Source organism: Cariama cristata, unplaced genomic scaffold, assembly GCF_000690535.1.
Source record: "Cariama cristata isolate BGI_N322 unplaced genomic scaffold, ASM69053v1 scaffold1410, whole genome shotgun sequence".
Classification (NCBI taxonomy): Eukaryota; Metazoa; Chordata; class Aves; order Cariamiformes; family Cariamidae; genus Cariama; species Cariama cristata.
In genome coordinates, this window is record NW_009595055.1 from 138945 (window position 1) to 149632 (window position 10688).

Sequence of the window (10688 nt, forward strand, 5' to 3'; positions counted from 1 at the left end):
GCTGAAATGCTTGCTCTAGCACACTAGAATAAAAATGGGGTGGGAAATACTGGATTGAATACTGAATTCTTGAATGTCATTACGAGAATTTAAGATATGTCTGCTGATGGATTCACATGCCCTCTTCTATCATCAAATTCAAAGCATCAGTGAAAACTAAAAGAGGAGCCACATAATAGGTTTGAGACACAAGGAAATAGCTTCAAACGAGTGCAAAATGACGTGCTGGCGACCACATACACTAGAGAAAAAATCATGAAGAGGCATGAAATGGAACACAGGATAACTGATATATATTTGCAGCTCTTTTAATGAATGAGTGTAAATACTCAAGAAATGAAATTGATGTAGGGAACTAGGTTTAAAATATTTATGAATACAGTGTGTAATGTATGTGAAATGCATGGCGTACCAATAGTACAATGGACATAAAATAATATGGATATTTTGCTGGATCATTTGAAAATCATGAATTTGCCTAGGATTAAAAATGCTTCCGAAATAATAGGAGCTCTTATTCCCCAGAATATAAGTGCGTAAGCAAGCTATATTGTAATTGTTCAGTTTATGGGCTTCTTTAATGTTCCTTTGAAGCCTTCTGTGTTTCATCTGTTAGGAGGAACGCAGAACAGATGATGGACAATTGTTCTGTTCTAGTTTAGCAGTATTTATGTTCCAGGTTTGTACACGTTTAAGGGCCACTTAGCAATGAACCTGGGACTCTCTGAGGATTTCTCAGATGCATGGGAGATTCACCCTTAGCTTGAAGCCTAAGCACAAATAAGTTTTGGAGAAGGTGTGGCTAGCAGCATAAATCAAAGAATTGGGGAATACACATGACGACTTTGACATTTCTTTCTTTGTTCTGTCCTGTGGCAGTGACTCTGGACAAGGCTCTGCAAGACAGGCTGTCAGATGATGGATGAAATAAATAAAACTTTGAGTGTGTACTTCTGATGGCGTTTCATAGCACAAGTCTTCTTTTGAGAGAGTACATGAAAATTGATGTGGTTTGAGTACAAAGAGAATACAGGAGATGGAAGCATGCAGGAGATCTACTCTGGATAAGAACAGAAAAAATGGAAATGCAAGACCTGCAAAGGGATGTGAAATTCCCAATATATGGCTTATGTTAGGAATATGTGTCCTAAATAACTTGGTGATACGTTGCAGTGGGTTACTGTTTTCAGATGACTAGAAGAACGACCTCAGAGATGTTGGGACCATCTCTGGACATTGAAAAATCTGAGTCAGGCCAGGAATCCAGTATCTTGTCTCCAGTAGCAGTCGCAGCACATGCAAGGCAGAGTACAGGAATGATAAACAAATATCCCCCTAGACCTTCTCAGCTTTCAGGAGTTTGTGGTTCAGGGATTGTGTTCAGTAACCCTTAAAAGTTTTCTCCCCTTTGCTTATCTAACCACTTTGTGAACTCGTGGAAACTTCCGGTTCATGTACCTTGTGTAAGAAAGTCTCCCTTATTTGTTTGAACCTTCAACTGCATGTTCTGTCATAACTCCTGGATTTGGTACTGGAAGACACAGTGAAAATTCTTACTTCCCTGATGTTTATCAGTACCCTGATTACATATAATTTCAAACCACACCTCTCATTAAGCACTCCTTTCCCTGATGTTTATCAGTACTCTGATTACATATACTTTCAAACCACACCTCTCATTAAGCACTCCTAATAATAGTCTTTTCCAGAAAGTCACTTTTATTTTGGTTAGAAACATTCAAATTTTGTTCTTAACTGATATTAGTCACTGCCAGTTTAATATTTACTTTTTACAGTTGGCAAACCTAATCTCCTCATGTGGGGCTTTGAGGGTTGCATCAATGAGTTGCTGTTGAATTTTTTTGTCCTCTTCTATTCCTTTTATATTGCTCTTTTACTGAGTTTTGTTAACAAATGTTTATTGGCTTCATTATGAACAAAGTCAGATCTAAGGCAAACACCTTCCAGAATAGCAAATTATTTTGGAGGACTTTGTTTTGGGGCCATAATTGAAGTTTCTGAAAGATGTCTGTTTTTCAGGGTGTTTATCTTTAACCTTTTCTGGCACTCAGGTCTCTTAGCACATCTCCAGATAGACACACAAAATCAGCAGCTACTGTGGAATAACTTGATTTAGTTATTCTTTTAGCTAGCAAGGTCAGTGGACGACTGTCTTTTTCATAGGAATTAAGTGCTAACGTTGTATGCAGGCTGAGAGCTGCAGAATTGCTGTTATATGTCAGATCAGCTGCTCAGAGGACTGTTATATGTAACAGCTGCCCTTATAACTGTCATTTACTGTTCCTGAGAGACTAAAAGTATGTTCAAAAGTTTTTTTAAACACAGAATTATGAACCTTCGCTTGAAGATACATAAGTAGTTTCTTCCAGCCTGCATTTTTTCTTTGTGAATTTTGAATGAATTGTAAGCCTGTACTTTTAGACTTCTCTAGTAGTGACTTCCGCACTAAGTCTGAGACCTCTGCAAATAAGACAGAAAGCATTTTATTTATATAGCTGCATTAATTTAAGAGAGATCACACCAGGATATGTTAGGTCCATTTGCCAGGTAAGCTTCATAAAAGGTGTTCTGCCTCATGCAAAGGAGTAAGAAATATATAACGCTATTGTGAATCACGCTGCAGTGCAATCTTCTCTGGGGTGGGACATGATGACAGACAACCAACGTGCCTGCAGTTCCAGAAGTGAGGAAATGAGTGTATTCACCTGCACTATGAACTTAAGTGCAATGCAATTACCCAAGTCAGAATCCTGTCCCTTTTCTAATGGCTTATATTGGCATCAACCATCATAGTATTTGAGCATCTTCCATGAGGGAAGATTCCATAATGTTCCACGAGGAACATTAACACTGCTATCTTCTTTGCCTAGTGGAAATCGGCTACTTGTGTTTTGGTTTTCTTCATTTCAATTCTCACAGTGTGCAGAAGAATGTGAGTGGTGACTGCTTTGGCTTTATAGTGGGAAACTGGGTAGAAAGGTTGACTCCTTTGTGCCTGTGAATGTTCCTAAATCATCTGGCAACAAATTTTACAATCTGATTAAGATCTTCAAAGTTTGTGTTTCCTGTTGCATGCACACCAAAGCCACCTACCAGGAAGCAATGAGTGAGGCTATGATGGATGTCATGGCTTGATAACCAGGTTAGTGAAGCTTAATACTATGGAGGGCTTTCAAAAATCTGCAGGGTGTCAGCCATTAACTAGACCTTGCTATATTATGGGACTGATACAAAGAGCAGTGGATGATACTTCTCAGAAAATAATCTGGATGAGATGGTGTCTGCTAGTTGTGAATTGCTTGGAGTTTTCTTAGGACACTGTTTCATTCTTACTCAAGGGAATTTGGCTGAAACAGGAGATTTTATTTCATCTCTTGTTACTGACTTTTGTAACCTTGCGTCTTCTGCAAAGATGATTGCCATCGTCTTTTGCCAAAATTACTTTTCTACTTTTCTTTCTCTCTTTTCGTGTTGTTTTTTTTTTTTATTATTTTTAAAAAATCAACAGCCAAAAGTATCTGGGAGTTTAGCTTAAACATTCACTTTAACTAAACCTGTATTTCTTCAAGAAGTTTCAGTGCAGTTTTACACTTTTCTTTTTTCCTCTGTTCTGATGTCCAAGTGCTTACTCTCTCTCAAGGGTCAGAAACAAAGGCATAAAACCAAGAGCAGTTGACTGGAAAGCCCATATGTTAGATAACTGGCCAGAAGGGAGCAGAGCTATCATCAGTCTATCATGCTGATGACCATCTGATGAAATTTACAGCATGATAAAAAGAATTTCTGACTGAGTGAGGGTCAGTGAGTGAGCATCAACAGCTAAGAGCTTGTTTGTCTAGGGCATTGATCAGTGCATATTTTCAATCATCTTAAATATCATCCCTTTTGAAACAGCCACACTTAGTAATTTATTTAGGACACAAAACCTCTAACATAAACAAGGATTAATCTTGGAAGAAAACTAACAGAGACAACAGCTTTGTGCCATTTCTTTTGTTTGCATAATTAATGTTCAACATTAAGTGTTCACTCGGCTGATACATGCATGGTACCAGCAAAGTAAATTCATTCAAATGCAAACAGTTTCTCTTGTATTGTTTTTGGAACTATATGGTACATTTGTTCAGCTGCCTGGTAATACTTTAAAAGCTAATTACTTTGAAAAGTAAACAAGTATGCAAATATACATCAAGAAGTGCCAATTGGTTGTTTTTGAGGTTTTGGGTTGAAAGAGAGAATCATGAGTTTGCTGAACTACAGACAGTCCTGTATTTTCAATTTTCTATTGTAGCTCTCTGCAGTAGTTTTTTTCTATTGTCAGTCTCTACAATACTTTCTTTATCCAACCTAGTTTAAAAAGAATTGGAATCAATGCTTCAAGATTGTGCAAATTTTCAGCTGAAACAAGTCAACAAAATAGTGATAGTGAGGAGGAGACCACAAATGCCCAGGAGATTTGTTCTGTTTGGAAAGAAGCAAGCAGTGGAATATTTATGCATAAATTGAATAGACCTCACAGATAGCTTGTCTACATTGGCTGGGGATGATAGGCTTTTGATTGCTGCAATGAAAATATGATTGAACAAAGCAGAAAAGGAGAATGGGAAATTTGGGGCAGCTGTGTCCCATTGTGCCTCTTTCCAGCCCAGCTTTCTCTTGTGCCGTGCACTGAGCTGAAAAGTCTTGGGGTTAAGGATTCCCTCCCTGACTCTGTCTCTGCTGCAGCTCAGGACCAGGAGCTCAGGAGCTCAAATGTTACAAGTCAATGTGCTTTCTGCTCTATGCCCTCTGTACTGACACCATTATCTTAGATATAAATGGGAAGGTACAGAAATTTGTGCTTCAGTAGTTGCTAGTTATGCCAAACATCTTAGTATTCAACTGTGCCAGTGAAACATCTGTGCTCAAGAGCTCTCATCAATCTTGCCTGGGTGGAAGAGACCATGAGCTTGTCTTTGCTCCTTGCAGGTCATCATCAGGAGAATGGGAACCACAGTTCTTTCTGGATGCCATGCTGGTGGTACTCCATGAGGCTGTTCCCTGAGTGTAACCACTGAGTAGGAGGACAAAGCTTAAGCCTTCCAGATCTAGCCAGAACCTTAGATTTTTCAATGATAAAACTATACACATAACACTTAGATATAGACCGGACAATGTCCAGTAATGTCTCAAAGGCAGAAGAAAATAATAATAATTATTATTATTATTATTATGACCTTGATATAAGGAAGGTCCCAATTCACGTTTTTAAGGGAACAGTCAGATTATTAAATCCCTCACTCAAAACTTCTGCTCAGCAGTCTCAGCATCTTCTGACATGACAATTATTTAGGACCTAGTGCTATCTCACTGAGCTAGAAAATTTCTCACAAGACCATCTCCTGGTCTGAGAAAGTCTTATTATTAGATTTCTGTTACAGCACCATTAATTCACTAGTCTGCTTCTCAGTATGATCCTGTGCTTGCATATGAATCCCTCAAAATGGTCTTCAAGTCTAAAATTCCAGTTTCGGTATGGCTGAATAGTGTTTATTGATATGAAAAGAATTATCTGATCCTGAAAGTATTAACATATATATTCTGATATTGAAGAGGTGATTTGTCCCACAGAGAGAATTATGCTTTCTAAATAAGAGAAGGGCTACAATTCATGAGACTGTGAGAAGGTGATTGCAGTATCAAAGGAGGAGATGGAAAAATGAACTTTCCAATTATTTCAGTAACTTACCTGCTTGATAGAGTGTGTAAATTATTATAATTTATTTAGATGAAATTTGTGTAAGAAAACTATTTTTCTAGATGCACTAATTTATCAGAAAAATAATTTTTTAGATGTTTTCTGTGGATTTCTTTTTGTGGATTTCTTTTTGTGGTGATTGAAATAAGACCCACGTCCTAAAGCTATTATTGTAGCAACATGGATTTTCTGGCTGCATTACTTGTTCACAGATGGTTAGCCTTTGACATGGCAATGAGATTGTTCACTTCTGCAAGATGTTAGCACAGATCAATAAGAAAACTGTCTTACAGAAAGAACACCTGTTTGTCAACCAAGCCTGCCTTAAAGGTATTTCTGATATTACATTTTTGTTTGTTCAGTGGGAAGTCAGTAGTTTCCCTGGCTGCAGGGTTTAGTTCCTTCTTTGTTAGTTTGCAGTTTGATAGCGGGAAGGAGAAGACTCCCTTTGGAAAAAGAGGGAAACCCACATCTTTGCAGTCCTGGATATCTTAGCAGGTTGGGCTTAAAACTCTGTTCCACCTATGCCATTTTGGGCCACAGAGGTGTTGCAAGTGCTCGTTTAGTTTTCTGCTAAGCAAAAAATCACTTTCACCTTTCAAATTTTAAAGTAAATATTTGGGTACTGCTCTATCCAGGTTGTGGCTCATAGGAAACAGGGCCTCTGCCCACTTACCAGTGATAGTAAAATATGTATTATGACAGATGTCACTGAAGTCCAAGACTCATAATAAAAAAAATCAGAAAAATTTGAAGTCCTGGGAAATACTGTGAGTGGAACTAGAAAAATGTGAACTAATATATCTGGGCAAAAGAAGTATTCAAGTATTGATGCTGGAAAATTACTAGCTACTACAGTGGGGATGAAAAAAATAGGAAAGTAATGGCATTTTCTCAAAGAGCAGGAGGTAATAGTCTCTTTCCTTGTTGAGAACACTGCTGGAAAGTCCAGAGCGCCATTTCAATTAGATATGGCATTCCTCTTCCACTCTCAGACTGTTGGCTAGATTTTCTATTACATAGCATCTGTCTCTGTTTCTGTCTACCCCTTGGTTTTCATTCCTTGTCCATCTCCATAGTGCCTACATGACTAAGCAGTAATAGATAAACACCTGTGTATCTGGTAGTTTATACACCGATGCTCAAATATTCTTAAAACTTGATTAACTTGGGTTGGTTGTCTATGTTTTAGTTAACAATACTGAAGAGCAGACTAGAGATAAATGCTGGGTTGGGAAAACAGGGCAGATTTCCTCTCTTAAAAGGAGACAATAATACCTATCAACTTAAGAGCACAGAACTTTTATCACTGTTAATAATAATGTTATTGTTATACAGTAGAATTTTGAAAGCATCAGTATCGGTGATGTCGATGCAGAGAAGAGCTGTAGACATAATTAAGGCGATGGAGGCAGGCTTATGAAGAAAGATGAAGAGAAGCAGCAAATGCACAGCTTGTCTAAGTGGTGATAATGATGATGGGGGATATGATGACCACCTAAAACATATCTGACATCTGTAAACATAGAATAGGGAATAGTTGTGTTTAGTTGGTCATAGCATTACAATTAGGGTTAATGAGGAAAACTGAGCAAAAGAAAACACAGAGCATTTTTTTGCTATTCGGCCCAACGGTAGATCATGTTAAATGCTAGAATGGTACCTTCAAAGGATCCTCTATTGCACCAGCAGAAGCCCAGTTGCTTAAATAATGTGAAAATAAATTAGGCAAGACGCTCATGAGTGTGCGGAGGGAAACATTTTGACACTGGGAAAGGACTGGGCAAGATGACCTCTTCTGCTTCTAGTTTCCAGCACTCCATTAGAAACAGTTGGCAGCGATGCCCTATTTCTAGTTTGCAGGCATTTCTCACTTTTTTAATTGTAATGAGAGTCCAGTTTATATTCAACATTATCCAAAACTTTCAAGATTGGAAATCCAAGTACCTGAGCTGAGAGCTCAGAGCATTAGGGTAGTTCCTCTGGTGAGGCTCACCTGGAGCTGCACACCTGGATGCACATGAACCCCATGGGATGGCACTTACACCTGAGCTATCTGAAGCAAAACATTTGGGGTTGAATGAAATGATGTATTTCCAAGTAGCTCGAAAGTGGACAAAGCTGGACATGCATCAGAACAAGTCTAAGAAGTATCGAGGGAAGAACCATTTACGTGCAGTCCTCCAATTTGCACGGCATCTGCAGCACATCAAACTAGCTGCTTTTCCTTAGGAAGTTGCAGTACATGCCTAAGGACACGTGCATATATCTTTTTTCTGTTTGCATGATTGCCTTGAAATATATTGCTTGGTTTATTTTAGACTAACAGTTGAATATTTTTTTTTTAATGTAAAATGGTTCCTTTGTGATCATAAAAGACATATTTCAAATAATTCCCTATTTTCTTCTTTGTCTGGACTTCAGATTTCAAGATACTTTCCCTTTTTCGATGAGGATGTCAGTACAGCATAAAGTTTCTTGGCTGTAGCATTATATAGGAAAGAAACTGGAAAGCATTACCTAAAAGTAGTTGAGTTATACGAATTATAACCCACCTGAGACACATTGATTTTATCTTGAATTAAAATTTGTTGATGTTTGCCAATGAAGTGTCAATGTTTTTCACTAAAAAGGTTTTAGTTAAAAAAAAGACTGTCTAAAAAGCAACTCTTAATTAAAAAAAAATTCCGAATTCTCAGAAATATAGATGAATACTGATCATTACTAAGGGTAAACAGGAGAGAGAAAAATAAACGTGTTTTCTGCCTAGCCTCTTTGGTTCTGCTAACTGCAGAGCTCCCTGCACACTGCTACTGTTTAACTAATAAAAAATAAATTAATATGAATTTCAAGCCAATGCTGTAATGTATCACACGTTGCTTTCAAAGTAGGAAATTATTTGCTCACTAGACTTCATGTATTTCCACTCAAGTATGCAGCCCTTTTTATTCACATTATAAGGGAAGAGAGTGAACTGAATTGCACATGTATTCAAAGAAGCAGTACAAATCTGAACAGGAGCCAGATGATCAATTATTAGGAGGTAGTACTGCATTGTGTTGTTCACCAGGAGCTTCAAGAGAGAAGAGAAAGAAATTGTCCAAGAGAGAAACATTCAATGCAGTTACAAAAAAAGGTAAAAAGCGGGAGAGAGGGGAACCAGAATAAATCAGGGTTAGAATTATATTCTGAGAGCTGGAGCAGAAAGACAGAGCAAATCAAGGTGACAGGAGATAAAATATTGCTCATCAACAGAAACAGGGAGGAGAGAAACATCAAACCATGGAGACTCATGCAAAAAAAAAGGTAGCTCAGGATATTGACTATGGGTAAATGTAGAGGAAAGGAGGTTTGGGGAATGTTTAAAGTAGTTTGGAAAAAGAGGAAATCAGTCAGACATGTTTTGAGATGAAAGTCACTGAAACGAAACAAAAAGAAGAAAATAAGAGGAACCAAAAGTTATCATGAAATAAAATATTGCCACTGTCCTCTCCCTTAAAATTTTGGTGAGGAGGAGGCAACCACCCTTCCACTAAGGCTTCCCATAGAAGTGGCTGCAATAAAGAGTTAAATTTTGAGAAGAGTAAGGTCTGAATCCCATGTCATCCTCTGCTTCCCCCTCTCTTCCTCAGACGTAGTTCGGTCCTGACCAGTGGTAAAACAGCTTAATCATGCTTCAGTCTGGATGAAATAGATTATTTTGAGAGATAATTTTTTAACTTGTTAATTTATAACCACAGTATAGTAGTCTGAAAATTAAAATATTGCGGTTCACATATCTAGTCTGTAACATTTATTGAAGTGTTTGACTGTGCTTGGAGCTAAATAAGGTTCAGTAATGAGCGTGCTATAAATTCCTTAGGCTGGAGACTACCAGGTTCTTCTGCTATGGATAATGTATGCAGTGTTAAACGCTTTCCATGCAAAACCAACTGATTGCTTCTGTTCTGCGGTTCCATCCTCTGTCCTTCTGTACCAGTCAGTTCCTGTCAAAGGTGTCGTTTTCTACTCAAATGTAGGACCAGCTGCTGGTCGTCACGGTGTGAATGACTCTAGGAAAATATGGGGTGGGATAATGTGCACACTTGTCCATTGAAAAATGACTGAGAAACGATTGCTTGACATTGCTTCGCTGCAGCAGAGGATAGAATTTACTGCTGGTGCTCGTGGCGCACAGCACCTGTAGAGTGACATTTTCCTTACATATGCTGTAACTTATGGTCCTTTGTTTTCCTTTTTGTGGATTTTATAACAGGTGGTCAAGCCCATTGATGAAAATGTTACTGCCACTATAGCAACACATCTATAAGAGATCCCATTCAAAACATCTTCACTTTGATCCCACCATAACATCTCAGTTTTATACACTGGCCAAATTCTTTTAGTCCCATTCCTCCTTGTTATTTTATTTATTGCCATTCTTTCGAAGATTAATGCGGCTTCTGCACTGGTTATAATTCTCTGTATCAGTCTGTCTATAGTATCTCTGCAATCCTAGCCCTTCATCACTGTACATTCTTTATGGATCACATTACTTTCACCACCTCTTATCTAACTACTTCATAAAACCACCTCACACATTTATAAAGCATGACAAAAGCATTACCATAACCTGTGTTACGCTGCTCAGTAAACACATCATAGACTCTCCATAGGCTAATCACCTTAGTGGATAAAATTATTTGGGGATGAATTTATCTGCAGCAATCATATCAAAAGACAAACTGTATAGAACAGCATTGTTCTGCTTTTCCACCAGAGTCTAAACTCCCTGCATCATTTTGTCTCAGCTGAAAGCCTGGATTTTAAAGCTGGTTATTGCTGATCATCTTTGTAATCAGTAGACTTATTTAAAAATAGCTAACAGAAATCCTAGAAGTGTGAGATTTTCATGTACCATATGAAACAATAAAGGATGTGTTATGAGTGT